Here is a 24,814-nt window from a genome sequence, read left to right on the forward strand (position 1 = left end):
CGTAGACAGTGAGCAAGGCTGTGTTCCAATAACATTTTATATACAATAAGTGGGCAGATTTGGTCTTCAGGCCAGCTGCTCTTACAGTCAAGCATCAGAATCACCTACAAGGCTCGTTAAAGCACAGATTGTTAGGCCTCATCTCTAGAGTTCCTGATTAGGCAGGTCTCTAGAGGGGCTCAGGAATCTGTATTTCTAACAAGTTTCCTGGTAACACTGGTGTTGCTAGTCTCAGAAACACAATTTACTCAGAAACCCCTACTAAAGGCTATATTTCATCATTTCTGCTCCCTTGTTTTTGTAACATTTAAAGAGAGCTAAAATAGACTTTTTCTTAACATGGGCACTGTAAGATTTCCTAGAGAGATCATTTGGCAAAGATCCCATCAGTTGGATGGTGGGAAGTAAGAGTGACTTATCTGGATCAGTTATCACCATCTGTTATAATGATGTGGTATTTTGTATTTGAGGATGTTTCTATAGAAAATACATCCTGCAGAGGATCACAGGCTGAAAATTTGCTGATATTAGTATGAGCAGGTGCCACTACTTAGAGGCAAACACTGCTTTTAATCTTGACATATTCCTGTATTTTTAATGCACATTTTTACATAAAGTCATATTACACATTTAATTTTGTAATATGCTTTCTTAAGCTCAGTGATCAGAATAATTTCCCCTTTGTTAATAAAAACTATAAACATTTTTAATGGATGTATAATATTCCATTATATATATATATATATATAAATATATATATAACCATATTTTAGAACCATTCCCACTACCTCCATAACCATTCCCTCTACCCCCACTCACAATGACTTGGCATTTTACAAGTTCCATGGATCTTGAACTCAACAGTGGGAGAACAGGGGTATAATCCCAAAGTGATTGTGTTTCCAACACTCAGGAGAATGAGGTCTCAAAGTTGAAATAAAATTCAGTTGAGAAATAAGAGATGAAAGTTATATTTACTGCAAACTGGCTGTGTGGACTAAGACTCAAACCCAAACTCCTGTCATTTTCTGATACTCCACTACCAGATATGGCAGCAATCAGTACAGCCTCTTCTCTGTATGAAAAGAATATTCAGAATTGATGACAGACAAAATTGAGGTTAAAAACATGTCTACACTGTATGAATGTTTTCCAATAACTGGCTTATTGGTGAAAATAATATTGCACCATGTGTTCAGTTGAGTTGATGGTTAAAGAAAGCCCAAATAGTTCATCCACAAGCTCTCTGTAATCATATCCTTGACAGCTTGACCAAATTTATATAGAAAAACAGCAGCAGACCCAAGTTTCTGTATTTATATTTCTTGCTTGAACTTCATGATGAAAAACATGAAACCGTTCTGAGTTATTTTAAAATTAAACACATTCATCCTTGGAATTGGAAAATGCTAATGATTTCCTATGCCCATATGCTGAATAAAATTAAAAGTAAACAGAGCTAGCATATTTTGGGAATTGCTACTATAGTCATCAAACCAATTAAAAACTCATTTCAAGGTGGATATTATAGCAGTATTTGTTGTTATTTATATGTCTGGAGACACTTATGTAGTGGTATATTATCCTACATGTATTAACAATATAAAAAGAACCAAGAAATCTTATCCATTTCATAAATGCCAAAATTGGTTCTTAAAGCCTAAAATTTTCAGAATTAACACCATAAGGAAGAAGTCCTTTCTGCGTTATCATAAGTTTAACATTTTCAAATAAAATTAGATGTATGGTCATAAAAGTATAATACATTAAGAATAATAATGTTTTACTGTCTGACTCATACCTATATTAGTCTTCGTTTACTTGACCACATTGCCATAGCATAGTCATAAATTAAAAGGCTTTTAAAGAATTAATAGTAGTTTGTCCTAGACTATAGCACAGTTTACTATTTCTAACATATTTACCAATTTAGAAAGAGAAAAAATTAAATGCTGTTGTTACAACCTTATCTTTATTATGCTGAATATTATCCTAAAAGATTTCATAGAATAAGACTCTTTCCAGAAAGCTCCTTGGCCAGTTAAGATTTTCCCATAGTCAATAACTGTTCTTATATATATAAGAATTTTGTCTTTTCAACCACAGGAGAAACATATAGAGACAGAGAAAATGGTGTACACTGTTCTTTATACCTTTAAGCGTTACACACTTCTTTAGTTTTGAGCCATACCTTATGCCTGGGAAAATCTCACTCTACATTTTACAAATCTTTACACGTATTCCCCCTTTTCCTTGAAAACATGTTACACAGAGTACCAAAAGAAAGTATTATTTAAATAAAATCAAGGTAAAATTATTAAGTAGCATGTGGGAGGCAAATTGCAATATTGGCTGTCATGCTTACAAATGCCCCACGCATACTAATGGTGGTCACTCTTGCCCTGAGCCATAAGGAGTAAAGGCTATGAAAAGCTTCTTTGTAGTTTCAACCATCTCTAGGATACTCTAACAGCTACACTGACATTCCCACCTCATAAAGCCAAGATCCTTCCTCAGAGGAAGTCTAGCTCTTGGATACTGGGTTTTGGCCCAAGTCATACCTGAAACTCCATGTGCACTTCCTGAGCCTGTCAAATATCTATGTTGTCCTGCATTTTGTACAGCTCCCCATGAGTGTTGCTTACATTAAGGAAAGGTATGAGAAAGTCTTAGCTACTAATAGATTTGCCCTTCCAATAGATGGCTGGGACTCCTTTCCCTGCCAGGTTTAAAACAATTACATTGAATTTACCAGCCATACTCAGAGCCTAGAGCACCAAGGATTAAGATTTTTGTATACGTAGTTACACAGGGAGATACATTTTTCCTTATTGGAGTTTGTTTGATCAATCTTTTGACTTGTTTGCGGTCTCTATGTCTTGGGTTTTAAAGGAAACACCTCTTTGCTGGAGGGAAGTCTGTGGCACTTTGAGCGCCGGTCATGCTCACAACCCCATTCTGGTTAAAGCTACCACATCTACAGACATATTTTGAAGAAATCTGCCTGTGTCCGCTCTCACTATGTGAAAAAAAACTTCTAAATCTCAGTGGCATTTACTTAGCTCATTCATCAGTGATTTGACTAGAGTAACCCAGCTGGGGCACTTATGATCTGCATGTCTCTCATTCTTTTCCTGGGTCCAGCAAGCCGGCGAGGCCTAGTCTTCCTGTGGTAATGGCAGAAGTGCACAAAGATTAAAAAAAAAAGCAAGTCCTCTTGACCTAGGCTGACCACTGACATACTTCCACTTCTGCCCCAATCTACTGGCTAAAATAATTCACATGGAGTTGTAAGAAACTGTACTTCCTAACTCTTTCTCTTTGCTAGGGATTTTCCCTTTTATTCCCCTCTTAGTTCATGTTAGGATGGCAATATAGTCAGCATATGCTTATCTCTACTTTGAGATCACATCTCTGCATAAAGACCCACTCAGTTAGTAGGGAGATTAAAAAAAAAAAAAAAAAAAAGCTCCTGGCTTCACCTCCACAGCTAGAAAATTAGTCCTTAATCTGACTAATTAAATGCTATAAGTGTTTTTGGGCTCACAGTCAAATTTTTTAAAGTTATGTTAAAAATTTCTCCCAGTTACTATGAGTTTTGTAGCTATTATTCAGGTAGTACAACACTTTTATATTAGAATCCCTCCCTCCCTAGTCTCTACAACTAGATTCTTGCTCACCATTCAGGACACAGTTCAAATCCCCCTTTGCCATGAAGTTTCACTAGGCTGACAATTCCATATTAAGTACTCCCTTCTTTGATTTCCCAGAGCAATTATTACCAATATGCTTACTGCTGTTTTCATGTTGGTTATGGTACCCCCTGCCACACACTTACAAAGCCTGGTGGAAGAGGTACCCCAAGGGAGCAGTGTCCTTCATCACAGACCACTCTTCCTCTCCCCAACCCCAACAAACAGTCTATCTACCCACTGGCCATTGCTGGGCAAGAAAAGCTCAGCAAAATTAGTTAAGTCGAACAGATTCTCTCTCAGGAATTTGAATTTGAACTCTAGAAGAGAGGACAGCAGAGAGGAAGACAGAGAAAAAAAATATACCTAGCAAGTAGTCATATCACACTAATGGAAGAGCATTTGTGCAGGGGTCCTACTAGCTGCCTCGAATCCAGAAAGTTTCTAGCATTTCACCTTCCTATATTGCCATGGCATGGATTTTTATCCTGGAGCTCCATGAGATGTCACCTCTCTTTTTATCACATAAATTCTAATGAAAACCCCCAGGGAGTCTTTTTTGACTGGACATGAAAATAACTGACTAAAACACTATCCATTTATTATATGCTGTCTTGCGTCTTTCATTGCAAGCTGCATGTGTGCCTTTCTAGTTACTGAGACCATCAGCTCTTTAAAGGTAGAGGTATTATGTATCTTCCCCAAGGAGCTGGCACAGTGTTCACACACTGACATCCTCAGGGAGAACATATTAAATTGGAGTGACATCTAATCCCGATATTCTTTCTAAAACTAATTTTTAAATTATCCCAAATATATTTGTTATTTTCAATAATGCAAATATATCCCAAATATATTTGCTATTTTCAATAATGACAGCTGAATTCTTTCTTTCAGATATGGGGTGTCCTATACGACTTCTTCCAGATAGCAGAAAGAACAGTTTATCTAATCTATTGTTTTCTCCTGCATTTAATTTACCACCACTAGAAATGAAGAATCAACCAGCAACTTTCTTAAACCACTGCTGTGTATTCACAGCACTGAATGTCTGCTGGAAAAACTTTTCATTTCTCAGTTCTCTGCACAAATAAAAATCATACCTGAAGGTGAAAAAATAACTATGGAGAGGCAGAGTGACAAATGAAAGTGGGCCAGAAAATATCAGCTATGTATATTGTCAGCTGTTTGAATGCCTCACCACTAACCACACCCACCTTGGGGCATAGAAGCAGGGGAGGTGGGATATTATCTCTCAGGCTTCAGCTCCACACTGCATTCTGACAGCACGCTAGAGGCTCATTATATATAAGTATACAGAGTAACTCTACAAGGCTGAAGTTTTTCTCAAGTCTGTGATGTTTTGACATTTCAAAGTATTAATCTTTAATAGAAAAGATAAATCAAAGACAGGGTACCTTGGAAGTATTTTACTTAGCAATATTCTTAAATTACATCTCATAACTTTGGTCCTTCCTTGGAAGTCTATACTTGAATCTGAAACTTTTACAAAATTTTAAAGCTTCAACTTTAACTTTAAAGGTACCAATAAAGATACAAGAAAGGCAATAATCTATTTTTTAAAATGTATGCAGGATCAAATTAGTTGTACTATATTTTTCTAATTAAGAAAAAATTGCATAAATATTCTTCCTAATACCAAAGACTATTGTGTGTCCTTTCATTAGAATTAAGTTCCTGTATCAGCCACCACTGCATTTCTTTGAAAGCCATGCTAATTCTCACGTTTTATGAAAGGATACGGAGAAACTGTCTTTTTCTACCAATTTCTCCTAAAACATGATTTACTTTCTTGCAGCTTTCATTTCCAGAAAAACAAATATTGCTTCCTTCTATGCAAGAAGTGCTGTAAATCTCAATTTTTTCCACTCATTGGAAAATATTATCTAATCTTTTCATACTCTAAATAAAAATTCAGCTGTTAGTGTTCAAGAAATCTAAAATATAATTTTTCTAGTCTGTGTGTCCATGGTAGTAGACAAGATTAATCTCCATGCAGAATATAAAATAGAGCAATTGGAGATGTGATCTAAAAAGTATAGTACAAATAGTACAAAAGTATATTTTAGTATAGTACCTAGAGCTCCCCAAACTCCTCTCTGCCATATGGAGACCCACTCATTCTCTACTTTTAATCCAGTGGGGCCTACATAAACCTGAGGCTTGTGTCAGTCAATGGAACGCTCCCCCAGGACTTTACAGAAATAAGCATTCCGTGGTTTTGGTTATTAACCTTTTTCAGTATCCATCTTACCTGCCACCCATTATGTAACAGGTGTTTGAGTTAGACTGATACAACTCCAGAAGTGGATCCTGATTAATATAAGCCAATCAATAGAGTTTCTAAATCTCTTGCTCCAGATACTGGTTCCAGAATGGGCGATGACTTTAGTTGGTCCTCACAGAATGAAATTCAGAACTTCTGTCCAATAATTTAGGGAAAAACTCTGATGATGTGGCATCTGTAAGGCCTAGGACCACTATAACTACAGCTAATACACAAAGATGGGCTAAGAGAATCCCAGAGAGTTTGATCAAACCACATCCAAAACTGTACTACATCTGGACTTCTATTATGTGGGCCAGTACATTTATTATTTAAACCAGTTTGTGCTGAAGATCATGTATGCCTGAAGTTCTCATTACCATCTTTGCCATTACATAGAGATAGCCCACCTGAGAATAAAGCCAAAGTGAAGAAAAAAATCCAGGAAAGAACAGGAGAGACTGTTTTCTGGTAATAGCAATGAGGTACTACTATCTTCACATGGAAGCTAATATAGTATAATTTATCATTTAAAATAATTTGAGTTGGGTTTCTTCTACTTGCAAATGTAGAGTCCTGACTAATTCAGTAGTGTTTGTTTTGCACAATTTAGTGTCTCCAAGACTGGATTATTCCTCCATTGAAAAGGCCATTATAAGAACCAGATTTGGAAACAAAACAGAAATAATGCAAATATCATGATCTTTAAGAACTTAGTTGAATATAATATGACCATTGGTCAGAAAATCTTAATTTATTATTCAGGCAAAAGAACCAATTTGCTACTTTAAAGGACAGTACTGACTAAAATTTACCAAAAAAGTTCAAAAATGGTTTAGATAATTTCATCACCCTCTCAATAGCTGGTTAGATGCCCATTCTACATGCCCCCATTGGAGGATTATTAACTATTTTATACTCCAGTTTCCAAAGGAGGTTTAAGGCTTCCTCTCCTTCCAACACCATCATGAATAAAGAAAGATTATGTGGATCAAGGCCAAGAGCACTGGTGGGCTCCAGTGCTAAGGGCTAAAACTTCCAATATGACACAAGAGGTTTGACATCCCTATGGTTTCATTCTTTTCTCTGCAGTTACTGTTTTGGAAATATCTCTTTGGGTGTTGTTTTTTATCCTTTTCTGCATCTGTTATTGTTAGAGAGGTTTTGGCCCCTTCTTTCCAAGACTTTCTCCACCCCCATCACCCTTAGGCTCTGACAACTGGGCAGAGCACTGGGGGGAATCAGACAAGCAGGCCATAAGTTTGATGGTTAACATAGAGATTGAAAAATAGGATAGCTGTATTAGATGATATTTCAACCAGTCTACCAAAAAAAGAAAAATCTCAAGAGTCAATTCTATCCCACAATAAAGGATACCTCAACTGTAACATAGATGTCAATCATAGTAAACTATTTGACACTCCTTGAATTCACTATGCTTTTAACCTTGCTAAGCCTCAATTCTTCATCTGTATTACTGGAGATAATAACTGTACTTAACTCATAAAACTATTAGAAAAATCAACTGAACATACAGTTCCTAGGTTTATAGTATTCAATAAATGTTAGGTATTAAAATGTACCTCCACCATGGCCCTTATTAGATTGTAACAGAATTAACATGTTTCTTTTAGTAGACTGTGTGATTAGTTATGAGTAGGGACCATGACTAATTTGTATTTATGTGTTCAATATTTAGCAAAATTAGGAAGTTCACAATAAACATATGTTCAGTACATAAAGAACTGAATGTTTAGAGTTCAAACTTCTATTAGCCTTCAGGGAGAATGAGAAAAAGACTTTTCCTACAATATTTAAGCCATATATAAATCATATTTAAATCATCATATATAAATGCAAATAACAATGCATAATGCAATAATTTTCAAGGTTTATGCTTTGCATTCCTACCAAATTCAAATTTTATATTATCTCTAAATTTGAAGTGTAGGTAATATTGACAACAAGGAAAGCAAGCACTGATCCAGTATGTATAGATTAAAGTAAATCAAGGTGTTCAAAATGAGAATCAGGCAATAGGTCTAAATGGCTTTCCTTCCCTTTCCCTTGGTCTTCTGCTCCTCTAGGAAGGTACTCAAATTTACTTCAGACATATGTACCACTTCTCTTACACTGCTGATAATGGGAAGCACTAAAATGCCTGAGGAGTGACAGGAAATAAAAGAGCTAGCAAGGGCTGTGATTATATGCTCCTAGACCTTTTGTTTATAAGGAACCACTCTTTTGCTTGTCCCACAAATCTAAATCATCCCAATTTCCGGAAAATATAACCACCTATTCCAAGTGTTTAGTTCTTATATGCTTTCAACAGTACTAGCCTTTCAGTCAAACCCTTGAACATTTTTAAATCTCCTGTTCCAAAGCCAGCCTTCTGCCCCATAGTGAGCTTATCAGTACTGGCCATAATGACAGATGTGTATGGATCCAAACAAAAATTTTCATTCAAAATGACAGCACTGCAGTCTCACAATTTTGAACATTATTTGCAAAGTGTATAGCCTATGAAGGCTTGAAGGAAATGATAAGATTACAAGGCAAGGAAAACATTTTTCATGATGACTTGTTAAAAAACTGGGGAAAAAAAGCCTTATATTTTTTTGGCGTTTATGATCTCTAAATAGGCCAAGAAAATCAAGTTAACATAATATACTTGTATATTCTTGAACAACCAAATTTATTGTATATCTTTAAAAGGCGCTGAAAATAGGCATTTTTTTTTTCAAAATACCAGTTCAGTCTTCAAACTTAAAAGTTTATTGTCATTTCCCTCTGTGGCTTCTGTCCTTTCCAATGATTTTTATGAGGACAGTTGTTTAAATTTTAATCTCAGAAAGGCATCCTGTTTTGAAACTTAAAATGTCCTTGGCATTTAGAATATCATTTAGGTGCATTTCATAAACCTGGAAACATTAAAATTCTAAGATGCTGAAGAAACACTGGAGTTTCTAAAAGAGGTTTTAAACAAATCTTCTCTGGAGATTTAATACACGGCATATTAATTTTCTGCACAAATAGTTTAGGGATGCATGATTTGTAAAAAATAAACCAATCTCTCAAATTTCTCTTATATTTTCTCTAGCAGGTGATGAGGGTTAGTATTTCTGTACCTAGAGGCATAATCCACTTTTGGAAGGGTTCACAAAGCTGGAGACCTCTGTCATAATGTAAAAATCATATTCTTCAAGAAAAAAACAGGTCACCAAAGGTCTTTTTGTTTCTTTCTGCCAATTACAAATAGACAAAAAGTAAAATAACTCTCTATTAGAGAATAGGCTTACTGGATTTGTGGAAGAAGACGAAGAAGAAACTTTGGTGCAGTTTGGTCTTTCTTCTGACTCTAGCTTCCTGGCTGTGATTCTTGATTAGATGCCATTGCATTTTCCATTGCCCTGTGAGAGATATGTAATTGATCTCTGATAAAGTGAGCTATTTCCAAACTGATGCCTGTTGCATAATTTCAAAATATTTTAAAAGAACAGGTTTTAAACCTGTTCTCTAAAAAACAATTAGCAATGTAGAAACCCTACTTGCCATCTCTACCTAATCCACCCTAACCCTCTGAAGGTCTACACATTAGGAAACAGTCCTGAAATTCTTGAGCTATAGAAATTCACCAGTTTAATCCTCGGGTTATGGAATTCTATAAAAGAAAGATCTGCTTAAGGACTGTTGTTAAGACCTAGGGAATTATGTTTAGAATATTAAATTCAATTTTAAAAATTAGAGCCCTATATTCCTTGGGCTTATTTGAGAGTACAGTGATGAAAGTGGCAAGAAGCTTTCTGTGGTAGGATGAATAATCGTCCCCTCTGCCCCCAGAGGTGTCCATATTTTAAACCTCAGAACCTGTGAATGTGTTACATAGCAAAAGAGACTTTGTAGATGTGATTAAGGCTCTTGAGATGCGGAGATTATTCTGGATTATCCAGGTAGCTCAGTGTAATCACAAGGATGCTCATAAGAGGGAGGCAAGGAATGACAGTTAGAAAAAGAAGATGTTAGACAGAATTAGGGAGAGAGCAATTAGAAAATGCTATGCTACTGACTCTGAAGATGGAGGATGGGGCCACAAGCTAAGGAATGCAGTGGCTTCCAGAAACTAGAAATGGTCCTGCAACACCTTGATTTTAACCCACTGAGATTGATTTTGATCTTTTGATGTCCAAACCTGTAAGATAATAAATTTGTGTTGTTTTAAGCCACTAAGTTTGTGATAATTTGTTACAACACACCAGGAAATTAATACATCTCTAGTAGCTTTCCAATATAAACCACATCTGTGGACATTCTTTAACACTAAAAGTGGTCCTCATGTTAAAATTGAGGCATTCACTGAACCACAGAGCCCCAGAAAGGGAGAACCTTGTTGGGTAAATTTCATTTAAATGATTGCTCTTTGGTATCATCATAAATTTTTCCTTAGCCAAAATGTGATTTAACCAGTGACAGAATCTGGAGCAGACCTTAGGACAATGAGTGAAATAATTCCATTCTTACTTGAGAAATAGGACACAAAGTTTGTAGGAAAGGGCTTGTTATGGCTCAGCATATGGCTGAAGCAAGAAATCCTTCTGATGCCACCACCTTTCCAAGAGAAAACTCCCTTTCTCTCTCTCTGAAAGAGTCCTACAATAAAATCACTATACGATTTGAATCCCACGCTTGTGACACTGACACAGGGAAAGGGGTTTCCACACTATAGAAATCAGAGAGGAACCAGCTGTAGTGACATATGTATCAGACGCTAAAACACTATCTACCATAAACAGAGACCCATCAATTTTCAAAGCAACACTGGATCGAAGCAACAGCATCAATAAAAACCCTCCCTAGTGAATAAATCACATATTCTGGTCATGATGCAATGAGTAAAAATGATCCCTTGGACTTAGTAAGCAACTCTGAAAATCTCAGACTTATCATTAGGATATTCTGAGTTTAGATGAAAGTCATACTTTCTCTATTTGACAATGGTTAGGAACATTTGAGTATTAAAAGACTTGTGGCCTGGGTTTGTATACTCAGCTTGGTGAAGTGATTTATATTAATTCACAGGAATTCTAGTTAAAATGGAGTGCTCATATTAGATTAATCCTGTGTCAGAAACAATGATAAAACTCAAATAAAATATAAATATTTAAAACATTTATTTGAAGACAGCTGATACAGACAGGGTTTAAGGGGCTATGATTTCTGAGAGAAGGGAAGCACAAAGAGGAGAGCTCTAAAGGCAACGTGGCCCCTTCTCTGAGGCATTTCTAATTCACAAAGTGAGGGAACAGAGTCTGAGTAAAAAGCTACAGGCTCATTGGGAAGAGGCAACAGAGGATAGGGTCTGACTCTGCCGAAGTGACTGAAGCTTGAGTGACAAAATTTCAGAGGAAGGAGTGACAGAGAAGCCAGTCTAAAACTCTGTGTTTGATTTCCCCTTGAGTAATTTGTGAACTTTTAAGCTAGATATGCAACAGAGTAACAAAACAGTAACTATGAGGCTATGGTTGAGCAGAAATTCCTTGCTTGGGAGACAGAGGATGGAGTTCAGAGATTGCTAAAGTAAAGGAGAAACTCTAGGAGAAACTATAACACCCAGACTTTTATTTGAGACCCCAGAAAGGCTATGCCTCTGGTAATAAATCTGCCTGAAACAGACCTGCCTGAATAAACACTAACACCAACCTTTACAAGGATCAAGGTGATCTGTTTGGGTTTGCACTCTGCCTCCCAGAAGCAGCTTAATCTCCACAATTGTTCATCACAATATACAGCATTCAGTAAAAAATTATGAGCCTCGCTAAAAAACAGGAATGAATGAGTCACACGAAAGGAAAACAACAATAAATACAAGCTCACAGGTTGGGAGTTTTACTCAAGTATGTTACAATAAATATGTTTAATAAGTTTAGAATAAGAGGAAAAGATGGAAAATTTCAGCATAGACACAACTTCATCGAAAGGAATCAAACAGAAATTCTACAACTGAAAAATACTATATCTGAAATTAAAAATTCACTTCTGCCTCCAGACAGGATGGAGAAGATAGTAACAGGCCGTAACTCCCACTTGAACTAGGAAAAACATGAGATAAATCACAAAAACTATATTTTTAAAAACATCAGAGACTTGTGGATGCAAAGAGGAACTCATGAATTAAAATACTAGAGAGAGAAGAGCTTCTCCTGGGTAAGCTGCGTTTTCCAACTACTTTTTCCTGAGGAGTATCTATTGAGTCTGTGCATGTACTGAGAAGGCTTACCATAGAGTGACTCTAATAGGATAAGGGGGAAACAAGTGGAACTTTTGACATTTGTGTGATCTGGAGCAAAGCCCCAAACATAGAGCTGTAGAGCCCAAATTGCTAATTCACATAATCAGGAGCAAATAAATGAGTGGTTGTTTTAGGTTACTAAGTTTTGGAATAGTTTATTACACGGTAATAGATAAGGTAAAATTATAACATTCCCCTTATGCAGGAAGATGATTCAGAGGTATGTAGCTAAAACAATTTAAAAACTAAATAGGTAAATTGCAAACACAATAATATAAACAAATAAATACATGAACAAATAAAATAATCTGTTCACTAAGAAATAAATATGGTGCTGGGATAGACACTAATTATGGACACTTTAAAAAATATAAGTGATAAAAGTAACATTATGTAAATTTAAAAAATAAACTTGAAAATCTAGAATAAATATTTTTGTAAGAAAATTTAAATTACCAAAATGACTAAGGAAGAGGTAGAAAGATACAATAAACAAAAACTACAGAATTGAGAAAATAAAGACCTATCCTTTTTAAAAATAGGAAAAAAACCATAAGTACGGTAAAAGACAAAATTTTCCCAACTAATTTGAAGAAGCTAGTCTAATAAAATTTCAAAATTGGATGAAAGGTTCAACAAGGTCCATGCCACTTATGAATACTAATGTCAGAAGTTTGCAAATTCCAAAATAAAAATAATAGTAAGTTAAACATATTATTTACTGAATAGTAATAAAATTAAGAAAATTTATCTAGGTAAATCTATCATTATACTTCAATACATTAACAGAATAAATAAAAATAATTATTATTATTTTATACATTTAGAAAAGGTATTTGATAAAATTCAATATTCATTCATGATTTTTGAAATGCAGTGCTTTGGAAGCTGTGATGATAGAGCAACTTCTTTAACAGAACTTCCAGCAAGAAACAAAATTCAAGGTGCAACATCAAAAATGCAGAAATAAGACAAAGATGCACACTACTGTAACTACTATTCAACATTTTGCTGTCAGTCTGGCCAACAAAATAAGAAAAATATATTACAAACACTGAAAAGAGACAAAAAACTATCACTGTTAGATGATATGAATTTCTACATAAAATCAAGAGAGTCAACTGATAAATGATGAATAAAAGAGTTCACCAAGATGTCTGGATACAAAGTTAATAAGTAAACACATAAAATTAACTGAATCTCTAGTTTACATAGTATATATAAAAATCAGTATCAGGTCCTATAGGGACTAGATGGTGTGTTCAACCTGCTAACAGGAGGTGGGCATTATAATTGGTAGTTCTATCTGAATCATATGACTGGATTTTGGGAGGAACAGTCCCCAGAAAAGCACAGGATAAAAAAAATAAATGTTCAGCATAAGGCTCAGGGACCTCCTTGAGTCCCAGATCTAGTTGTGCCTGAGACCAACTACAGCCCTATCATTGCAGTACCACAAGCCAATGGTTTTCTTTTAATTAGTGAAGGTGGTTTGAACTGGGTTTCTGTCACTTGCAATTTGACATTTGTAAATCTTAGTTGACGTCCACAGCAATTTTACAGTTTAATCTACACAGATCACACAGTGTTTCATTGTTACCATTGAAAATGTTTTATAGCATTTTTCACAGTTGTAAAATGGGATATTTTTTTCCATTACATTTTATGTCATTGCTTGTGTATAGGAAAACTATTTAACATTATATGGAATTCTTGCTACATCTTTTGGAATGTTTGTATATCTGGGGGGTGGGGTGGGCTGGTGGTTGAGGTCTGTGCATGTGTAATGTAAATATAAAGATTGAGGCATTCTGTATAGACAGAAGCATTTTAACCCCAGATTCTAACATCACGGGAACTGGTATAAATAATCACCATCTTAAATAGGGGCAGTAACATCCAAGGCCTTACCTGATCACTAATATTGAATTAGAATATTTTACGTTGCTTTCCTAATGCCTTATCATTATAATCATAACAGCTCTCATGCCCATATACTGAAAATAGCTTTAAAAACTTGCTGAAAAGGATGAGTATTAAGTAGTACTTAGAAAGTGGCTATTATACCTCGTTAAAGTTGTGGAATTAAACTATTTAAACACCTTTGTTAAGTTTTACTGAACTTTCTCATGTGAAGCTGATTATTCTGTATGGAATACTTAAACTACGGTTACTACATCGTGTTGTAGCTAAGATTTATACATAAATTCTAAAATGTTTTGGCTTCCAGAAGTAATAGAAATTTGTACACTTTACTGGTCTTCAAATTTGACACCTGATGCAATAATTTTGTGGATTCTAAGACCTTCATACATATATTCTTCAGAAGGTACATCTAATGTTATTTATGAGGTTAAGGCCTTGTACATTTTTTTCCACCAGGGCCTATTTATTTTGCTTAGGTTCTGCCAAAGACCGCTAATCAAAGCCAGGCATTTGTACACTTCCTTGCAAAATACAGCTTTAACAAGAACTCCCCCCAACCCCCATTACCCTAGATATATGATCAGGTTCCTCATTTTCCACCATCCCCAAGGTGATGTCTGATCACCCTGGCCTGTCTTCAGCAAGAATCCTGCTAGGTTGGTTTAGCCAAAATCTCCCTTACCCCTAATGCTTCCTCTTAGCAATTTTCTATCCACTGACCCTCACCTTTTTTCCTTGGCTAAAGTTCCCACTTGCCCACTCTTAATATGAAATTGAGCCCAATCTCTCTACCCCCTGCAAAATTCAATTGCAATGATCCTATCTATACCTACCTCAGTGGTCCTGAATAAAATCTGCGTAACCATCTTTAACAAGTTTCATGAAAAATTTTTTCTTTAAGGCATGCTGTATGTCCCAAGGAAGGCTAGGATAAAAATTAGAGGACTTGAGTCTATTAGAAACTATACATCAAATACATGTCCTATAAAAAAATTGTTTTCAAATTGCAAATCCAGTATATTATTTGTATGCACGGTATTTTTAATAAAGTCCCTTATTTTGTGACAAATTGTTGTTGAGTTCCCCTGATACTGCAACTTTTAATTTTGGCAGTTTTTTTTTTTTTTTTTGTATAGTGAAAAGCGATTTTTTTTTCTTCCTTCCCCTCTTAGCCCTTTTTAGGAATCCTTTTTAGGAATCCTCCCTGAGCTTCCTGCCGGCTTTAAGCCTCGTCTATTTCCCCCATGCCTGAGTACTGGACCAACACTTGGTAAGAATTTGGCTCTGAGGAGTGCTAGGTTGAGTGACAAATGGATGAGGATGGAGGTTTTATTGAAGCATCTGAACCGCATTTAATTTTCCGTGTTGCTTTATTTGTTCCTTTTAGCCCTCAGGATATTGAATTTTGTGGGCTTGGGTTGGGTCGCTGGTACTTCAGGCGTTTAGTAGTATGAAACAATCTGTTTCTCCCGTTAGAATAATATTCTCATTTATATTAACGGCGGCTTACTCCAAACTGCTTTACATAGCATTTTTCTAAACCTCCTGAACGAACGCATTTTCCCGTTGAGCACTGGCATTGCTTCAGCGGCCTCTGCCGACCTCCTGGCTTGGCAACCTGCACCCCGCTCCACAAGAACCAAGCCTGACCCAGCGTGGCCTTGAGCGCCGCCGCCTCGCCAGACCCTCTCTCCCGCTTTCCCTCCCACCGCCCGGGATCCAGGTTCCCTCCTGCCGCCTCAGCCGTCAGCGACAGCGACACCCTCTCCTCCCCTCCCGCGGCTCCCCGCGCCAGGTCGCCGCGCCAGACAGCGGGTAACCGCCGCCTCCGCTGGGGCATCCCGACCCCATAGGCCTAACGCGCTCCAGACACCTGCCTCTCACTGGCCACCGCCGCTGCCCCTCACCCGGCAGCCCCCTCGGCAATTGGCCCCCGGCCGTCCCTCGTCATCCTCGGCCTCGCCTCGAGTCCCGCCTCCGTCGCCAGGTCATTTAAGTTTATCACAAATAAATAAATAAAGGAGGAAATAGAAATGCGTAGAAAGTAAAAGCAGTTAGGAGGGGGCGGGGGCCTGGAGAAAAAAGGTGGGCGCGGCGGAGGTTAGACAACCAAACCTGATCGTGTCTGTGTTGACCAATCACGACTCACTCTAGTCCGGTCTGACGGGCCCTCTCAACCAATAGCCTCCCACCTCTCGGATCACTGAACAACGAGATATGACTGACCTCTCCAGAGTGGACGAAGGTGCGGCGGAGTGAGGGGGGGAGCGGAAAGACTGCTGACCAATCGCCTGTTAACAGTTCTCTGAGCGAAGTTTCAGTGCTCCAATGGGTGTCTGAGATAGCGGATTGGGCCTCTTCTAGCCCAATCGAAGCTGGTAGAGATGAGGGAAGAGGCAGATGGGGGCGGGGACAGGTGAGGGGAGGAGGAAGAGTGTATTTTGTTTATGGGCGGCAACCTCATGAGGGGCGTCCCATTCTTATTGGCTCACTGAAGCCAAGAGTGGCGTGGGGGCAACCCAATAGCAGGAAAAGATAGAGGGTTCGCGGCGTGAGGCGCCCAATGTGGGCCTTCTGCCGAAGAAGTAGGGGCGGGGGGAAGTTTAGGAGTTGAGGAAAGAAGATTAAAGAGCGCGAGGAGGTAACGCCAAAAACTCTAATTTGTTGTGGGGCGGGCTGGAGGGAGGGGTGTGTGCGTGCTGTGGGGGACGGGGCGTCTGCGAGGCGCTTGGAGTGGGGGGCGGTGGGACAGGAAAGGAGGGGCGCGGGGTGGGGTTGGGGGAGCGAGTTAGAGTGGCGAGCCCGCGGGCTGTTGGCCGGCCGAGCGCGCGCCCCCTCCCCCGGGTGCCCTCCCCCCGGCGGCCCCTTTCCCCGAGCGCCCCTCCTCGCGCCGGGCGGCGGCGGTGGCCTCGCATGACCCGGCGCGGAGGGAGGGAACGCGGGAGGGTCCTGGGTTCCAGGATCGGGCGGGGCGTCCCGCAGCTGGAAACGTGTCTTCTGCCTTCTTTCTACTCCCCGCGCCTGGAGCTGCCGCTACTAAGAAGAGGAGCTGAGGGGGACTAGCCGGGGCTCAGGAGCTACTAGAGGCGCCCGCTTGTCTTCCGCCCCCTCCCTCCTCGCCCTTCCCCGCTTGCCGTGGCTCTAGCAGTATCTGGAGCGTCTTCAGAGAACTGGGGGGCGGGAGGGGTCCTGGCCCAGAGCCGCTGGACGCCCCTCCAGACGCCGGAGCTACCGGCCGCCGCCTGCTTCGCTGCTACGACTGTAGAGAGGGGGGCATGGGAAGGGAAGACAGCTTTCCTTCTTTCTCTCCTCCTTTGGGCCCCTTTGGAAACATTAAAAAATGTTTACGCTTTTTCCATAGCTGAGAGAAAACGGTTGGAAGCTTTTTGAAAGTTTAAAAGAAATGCACTCTCTTTTACATTGTTTAATGCATTACTGTCCGTGTGGCTTTCTGGTCTTCTCCCACCATACGCCCCACGCCCTGCCCTCCTAAAGCTGTTAGCCTTTTTAAGGATGCTGAAGAGGCAGGAGGCAGGGATTTTCTAAAAGTTGTATTGATAAACACTTGTACAAACATATGCTAGGCACACACATAAACGATAAACATTCGCGAAAAACACAATATGGCGTACAGCTACCCTAACTAGCGCGGTAATCCGCTGATCTCTTAACCCAACCCAGTTGAATGGGGTCAGTAGCAGGATGACAGTTCTCCAGTAAAAATCTGAATGAAGCAGGAAGTAATTTGGAAGCAGCCCGTGGGTAAAGTACTGTCCTCACATCAGCATTGGCCCAAGCTAAGTTGAATTTGTGAATCTTCGAGTCATGTGAAAATTGTCTTAACTGCTTCTTACCATTAAAAATACCAAAATGTTGCTCAAGTGGAATTTTCTCACTGCGTGGTCATGTGTGAATTTCAGCTAAGAAAATTAAGAGACCACTCATTCCCCCAGTGTTTTCAAGCAAGCTCTGTTCTAAAGTTAGTATTTTTGTTGCTATTGAAAGTTTTAAAACATGAATTATAAGGACCGTTTTGTAAATACATTCTCTAGCTTTACACATTGAATAATCCGTTACCATCGACAAATTCATAAATGGTTTACTTTCTTACCTGTTGCTCCTAATCCCATGCACCCTTTGCTATTGATTGGGAATCGTTAAAATACACCGTTCTACCCCATCACATCCCCAGTCCAATTTTGGCTACGATTTGCATTTCTGTATTTCTTGGAAAAGAACAACAGCAAGAACAATTTACATTTTTTTAATGCCCATGTTTGCTCTTTGTCATTCTTAATCAGAATGTATCAAAGTTGATGCACATATAGTGCATGGTAATACCATTCACTGTGCCCTCTTGGAAGTAGTCTTCTCTCAAGGAAGTTTTTGGTATTGTCCTTGAAGAATTGCTGATATTACTCATTGCTTAGCGCTCAAGGTTTAATTCTTAAGGTTGGGGATGTGATTTCCATTGAGCTCAATTTTGGAGGGCTTTAGCCTTGAGCATACATCATGCTCAGACAGTGAGGAGAAGAAAAAAAGTGAGTTTTCTAGAAATATAATTATCTGCTCAGTGAGTCCAGCAGTTGGGTATTTTTGGTTTTGTGATTTCAGATCTCACAGACCAGTGGAATAAAGAACTTTTGCATATGAAGATCAGGTGACAAGTTAACTGGCTACCAGCCTCCAAAGCAATACGCCCTTTCATGGTGAGGTCCCAATTTTAACACACTAAAGAAAGAAGTTTAAGACTAAAAATTGTCACATTTTATCCATTTTTAGGAAGAACTCTTTATACTTACTTGTTTAGTTCATTTAAGATGCCAGTATTTTGAAATAACTACTATACCAAGAAAATACAGGTATAGTTAATGTGTACATTCGCTACTAGCAACTAGCTACTGAAAGACAATTTGAGTTTAAGCGGAGTACTAGAGGAAAGAACAACTTACATGTGAGGGTTGTAATTTTGGTGTGTGTGTGCGTGGAAGGGGAGGAGGGGTATTGTTCAGAATGACTGGTTGATGTGATGCCAGTGTCCTAAGTAAAGTCAGGAAGTTTTTGAGACCCATACATATACAATTGCTCTTGCTGTCAAATTAACACGACTTTGACTACTTGGTATAGGAATAAAATCCAAGGAAAAAGCCATTTTAAATGAATTACTTTTATCTCAGTAGTCAGTCTTCAGAAGACCTTCCAACCAAATTGAAATTCCTAGAAAAAATTGGGTCATTTTAGAAGAACAATAAAAGATACAACTAAGTTCCTATAAAGGATCTAAAATTTATAAACTAATTACAAAGTATTTGAAATATCTTAGAATAAGTGGTAAGAAGAGATTCTTTAAAACATTTGGAATACAGAAGTGGAGCTTGATGGGCTCTGATTTATTCTCTGAAGTGATTTTTTTTGTCTGAAATGGATTTTTAAATTCATCAAACTGTTCTAGACACTGTTCTAGATACTTGGGATGTAAGAGTGAACAAAAGATAAAATTACCTACCCATGTGGAGTTTACATTCTAATGTCGCATACACTTTGGTTACTTCAGATTGCTAGAAGAAGGTAGTTTTGGATGAAACTTTAAAACCTAGCTGTTTTCTCATTTGGGGGAATATGATTTAAAAAAGCTTAGAGAAGTTCGAGGGGCAGGGAGATTTTACCAATTGCCAATGATAAGGAAGGAAGAGCTTACTGTATTATTTGTACCCTTTGTTATTGTCATGAAATATTCTCCATATGTTTCAGTAGGTCTTTTTAACAGATAGGGGTTTTATTTTTTCGTAATTTTAAGCTTGCCTTTGAAATAAATAAAATGTTATTTTATATTAAAAAAAATTCTGTGTCTTGGAATTTACTGTAAAATTCCTGTGGAGCTTTTGTCTTGTTAGCAAATTGTGGTAAACATAAACTAGAATATCTTAATTTGTTTAGTTAGAATTTGTTTTAAGAATATGTCTGAAAAATCAAGTGCCTAAATCTTTTACAGTTGTGGTTTTACCAAGAGAAGGTGGAAATTTGTAATTAATTTATAGGTGACTTTAAAAAGAGAAAGAGAGGCCTGCAAAAAATGCTTTGTTATTTAAACCTTTCAAACTACAAAAGCATTTGATTGGCACTTCTCCGATTTAATAGACCATTTGTAATGCAAGAGGAACATTACAGAGTATTTTAGTATTACTTTAATCATTTAGTCTGTAGGTGTAAAAATCCTAGGTTTCTAACTGAAGGAAACTTGGTGCCTGGTTAAGGGAGTATATGATTTTGAAGCAAAGTTTGTTGCTTCAAGTAGTGGGTGTCTCACCTTTCCAAAACCTAGCTCATAGTTCTCAAATAACAAGTTCTTATTTTCGTTATTTTTCTCTATCACAGTGAGTTTTATTTTGTTAGTCAAGTGTGAGTTCAGTTCTTAAGTAGCATGATTTTTTTTTTTTTTTACACACAATCCTCCTACCTACAGTCCTCCCATCCCCTGCTGTAAAGAGCTTGAATCTATATCTACACTAGATTTCTATGCTAATTTGTAGCATAATCAATTCTTCTAGAAAGGGTACATATTAATGCACTTTAGAGAACTTTGAGATTGCCTGTGGCTATTAAGTATAGACCAAGCAGCGTCTGAAAGCTACAAATAGGAAGATTTAGGACAAAAAGCAGAGACTGTAACTAATAGAATATATTGTTTTAGCTGAAATCTTTTTTAAAAAGCAAAGTGGAAGAATGGTTAATAGAATGTTAAAAATTAAGAACTTTTCCTAATTCTAGTAAGGATGGTTGATCAATGTGTCCTTATGTGCATGTAAGTATGTATTTATATATGATCAGTTTTTGAATAAAGACATATTTCATTACTGGATAAATGATTCCAGTCCTGCCTTGTGTTCGTTGACATGGAAGGCATTCAAAGTTCCCAGGTGATTTTGTTTAACATACTCTGTTACTAACCAAACCTTTGCCCCGAGCAACATAGAAATACAAGATAATTAAATCTTTGTAAATTTTGTAATAATTTGGATTAAAATTTATTTTGGGAAGTTTTTTTAAAGCATGATTACTAAGCAGCACATAAAATGAATGAAATCTAAAGTGAAGAGCTGTTAGAACCCTGGATCCACATAATAAGATAGTTGAGAGTTTCAAAAGGGGTATTCATAGAGTAAAAGATAAAATCTTGACATGTCAGATTTCTATAGTAATAAAATAAAGACTAATTAATATTCATATTTTTAAGGTAAGTGTAAGTATGTGTACAGTGCATTTTAAGTCAAAATTTGGGGTGTTATTGGCTAGACACAGTCATTTCTTTGCCAGAGATACTAGACTGTATGAAGGCTAACCATCTGTCAAGTGATGGAGACAAAGAAAGGTTTAATATACTAGCCCAAAATTTCCACAAACTTGTTTTGAATTTTATTGTCATTTTGTTTTGGCCTTCATATTCTGTGTTGAATATGCACTGGGTCAGTCACCCCACTTAGTTTTTCATCCCACTTAGTTTTATGAACAGACTACTCAAGGTTTAGATAAGGTTACTGTCGCAGCTGATGTGATCTAGAGGCAAGATAAAATGTTTTGATTTTGCTTTCATGTAATGATTAAAAACTCACAAGTGGACCACCCATTAGCAGTTATACAAGTGACTTCAAGCACACTTATTTTCACCTACCCATTCTGAATTTTGGGTGTCTTAATTCTTTTGCTTTATATATTCAAGCCTCATAATTCAAACCCATTCCTGAGCTATTTGGGGGGGTGGGGATGGAGGGAAGTAGCAACGGGAATCCAGATTGCCTGTTTTAGGTACAATATGGTGTGATGTGAAATTGCAACAGCAGATTGGTAAGAAACTTTAGTTTCAAACAAATATAAACTAGTTTATTTAGTGAAGTCATACACAAAACAGGAGTCTCTATTGACAAGACAACTTTTTTTTTCCAGTAACTTCCACATCAGGAAGTCACCATGGTTCTTTGGGCCAGCAGACTGTTTCTAAGGCATCATATAAGAAAAAGAAGCCCTAATATTGCTGATTTTAATGATATTCTTAGATGTGGCAGGCCAAGGAATTATTTATAGCAGTGCTAATTATATCAATAAAAATAGCAATATTAATACTGTGAGTGTCAAAATCCATTCTTGACAGTATGAGGTAAACAGAACTATAGTCAAACAAAGCAGCCAGCCTGTCTCTACTGTCAGCTCATGAATATGCACTTCAGGAAAAATATACACACAGTTTAGAGAATTAAGTGTATTGATTTAATCTCTTTTTCAATTACTTTTGACCTTTTTAAAAAAAAGATGTTCTTTATTTTAAATTCAAACAATATTAAAAAGACTTGGATTTTTAGTTTTGAAATTATTGGCAACCATTTTCTTACTGACTGTCATTAGTAAGTTTCTAGAGACTTATTTATTTATATATGGTTAAGTACTTTATAAATTATCAGAAATTCATTTTCTTTGTACCCCCATTTTTGGGACACAAATTACCATCACAAAAGGAACCTCTAACAGTTTACAAAATGAAACAATACAAAACAAAACAAACCCTACCACTACCATACATGTACACACAACCATAAATCTCTGGCTTCCTTTAGGCATTAAAAGAATATCCTTTTCCATGGTTTTGATTTAAGAAAGAGCATAAATTTTCTTTGTAGCTGTTTTTACTTCTAGTCAGTTTTTACAATTTTATGTTATTTTAAACTTATTTTCCTAGGAATATAAAAATCCAGTAAGTAGAAGTCATTAAATCCAATGGTTTTTAGCTTGAGGGGACATCTAACTTATCAGCCAATCCCTCATATGTTTGATTTAATTCTTTCATTTTATTGCACATTGTAAAAATTTTCAGATGTAGAGATTGGAAATATTGTTTTTGGTATAATGTTGCAAGCAACTAGTTGTATGATCTTAAGCATTTCACATAATTTGTTTGGATCTCTGCCTTAGCTTCCTTCACCTTCAGGGTCCCTTTCAGCTCTAATAATATGAGTATCTTTCTTTTGATACTTGAGTCTTTATTTTAGCTTCAGATAATGTGACTGGATGTGATGTGCAGGGGGCACCAGGAAAGAGTATATGTAAAATATTTGACTTTGCTTTTTACTTCCAGTCCTGGATAAAAGTTTCATTTTAATGATACTTGCTTTCAAACATAGCATAGTAGTACAAGAGCCACAATATTAAGTACTGATAATCTTTTATAGTTGGTAACTATAATGTCTATTAGTTTACATAAATTTTTACCAGCTCACCTTTACTCATGTAGATATATTGGTAATAGAATTTATAAACATGATTCTTTGCATTTTACTCTGCATAAAGTTGCTTAACTGGAGAAAGCAGGTAATAATAGAATGAATTAACTCAGAGTTGTTTTCTAATTCTATAAAATATATGGATAGATAGATATATTCGAAGAAAAAGATAAATTTGGTTTATGTGCCTAATTTTTAAAGCAAAAAATAAATATACTTCGAGTAATCAGGGGCCATCTCCATATAGATCTTATAAAACTGGTAATTTTTAACTGCTGCATTTGATTTTTGATCCAACATTATATCCATCCAGGGATAGATTTACATAGGAGGACTGATAAGATAGACAAAGAAAGTTGACTCTGTTTTGATGAAGAATAGTGGGAAGAATCTGAAACAAACTGCATGCAATTTGTGTGTACCTACCTGTAGGTATTTATTTAATGATGACCTCAAAGTTTTCATTTAGAATTTCACTCTCAGTTTCTTTTTAATTGACTCACATTCCTTTTGCTAGTATGAATGGTAGTGAGAGGCTCAAAACCGTCAAATCCTTTACCTATTCACAAATGGAAACAGCTATCTGGAGAAAGCTATATAATCCTTGGTTCCTTCCCCTTCCATACACATATCCATCGTTCTTGATACTGCTCATAACATTTTATAAATTACCTCATAGACGGAATATACAACAAACACGACAATATATTAGATAATGCTAAGCTTTTGGGAGAAATGGCAAGAAAAATTTTAGATCAACCATAGGGCAAAAAAGGTGGTATGAGTGCTTCAATGCATGCAAATAAGGGGAAAAAAGCATTCTAAGAGATATTTAGAAGGGAAGCTGATTTTAGACTATAAGTTAACTGAAACCCAGCACATATACTGAGGAATTAATGTAGACCCTTTTCTAAAGGCATTGGTACCAAAAAGACTGGCAAAATTATTAGTTGTGAGCATAGTGAAAGAAAATAAAATACATTCTGTTCTTGTACTAAACAACAGTAGCCAACATGTATGAGCACTTAACTCTGTACCAGACATTGGTTATATCTGAATTTTTTTCAGTTAATTTCATAATCCTATGAGATAGGCACTTTAATTATGTCATTTTTAAAGATAAGCTAAGCCTCAGAAAGGTTAAGTAACTTATTCAAAGTCACACAGCTAGTGTATAACAGTTGGGAATTCAAACTCAAGTCCAATTCTAGAAAACCTAAACTCTTAATCACCACCTCATCATGCCTCTCTTCTGGGACCATTTTTACTTAGTACCCGCCCTGATTAGTACTGATAATTTTATTTCAAGAAAGGCATAGTGGATTTGGAGAAGGTTCCAGAGAAAGGCACAAAG

At 37.1% G+C, this 24,814-nt stretch overlaps 1 protein-coding gene and 1 long non-coding RNA gene across 8 annotated transcripts in view; one reads left to right on the forward strand and one right to left on the reverse strand.

Moving 5' to 3' along the window:
• Positions 1-16,268, reverse strand: part of LOC137225194 (uncharacterized) — a 390,177-nt gene extending 373,909 nt beyond the window's left edge. For all 3 annotated transcript variants that reach the window (XR_010943731.1, XR_010943730.1, XR_010943729.1), the window contains exons 1-2: positions 16,069-16,268; positions 9,279-9,389 (exon numbers count right to left, since the gene is read on the reverse strand). This is a non-coding gene — a long non-coding RNA (uncharacterized lncRNA). The remainder of the gene's footprint in view (positions 1-9,278; positions 9,390-16,068) is intronic.
• A 389-nt stretch (positions 16,269-16,657) lies between these two features.
• ZBTB20 (zinc finger and BTB domain containing 20) overlaps positions 16,658-24,814 on the forward strand; it is an 816,172-nt gene continuing 808,015 nt past the window's right edge. For all 5 annotated transcript variants that reach the window (XM_067738834.1, XM_067738832.1, XM_067738848.1 and 2 more), the window contains exons 1-2: positions 16,658-16,832; positions 18,806-18,900. The gene's annotated coding sequence lies outside the window, so the exon portion shown is untranslated. The remainder of the gene's footprint in view (positions 16,833-18,805; positions 18,901-24,814) is intronic.

The sequence above is a fragment of the Pseudorca crassidens genome, chromosome 5 (genome assembly GCF_039906515.1).
Source record: "Pseudorca crassidens isolate mPseCra1 chromosome 5, mPseCra1.hap1, whole genome shotgun sequence".
Lineage (NCBI taxonomy): Eukaryota > Metazoa > Chordata > Mammalia > Artiodactyla > Delphinidae > Pseudorca > Pseudorca crassidens.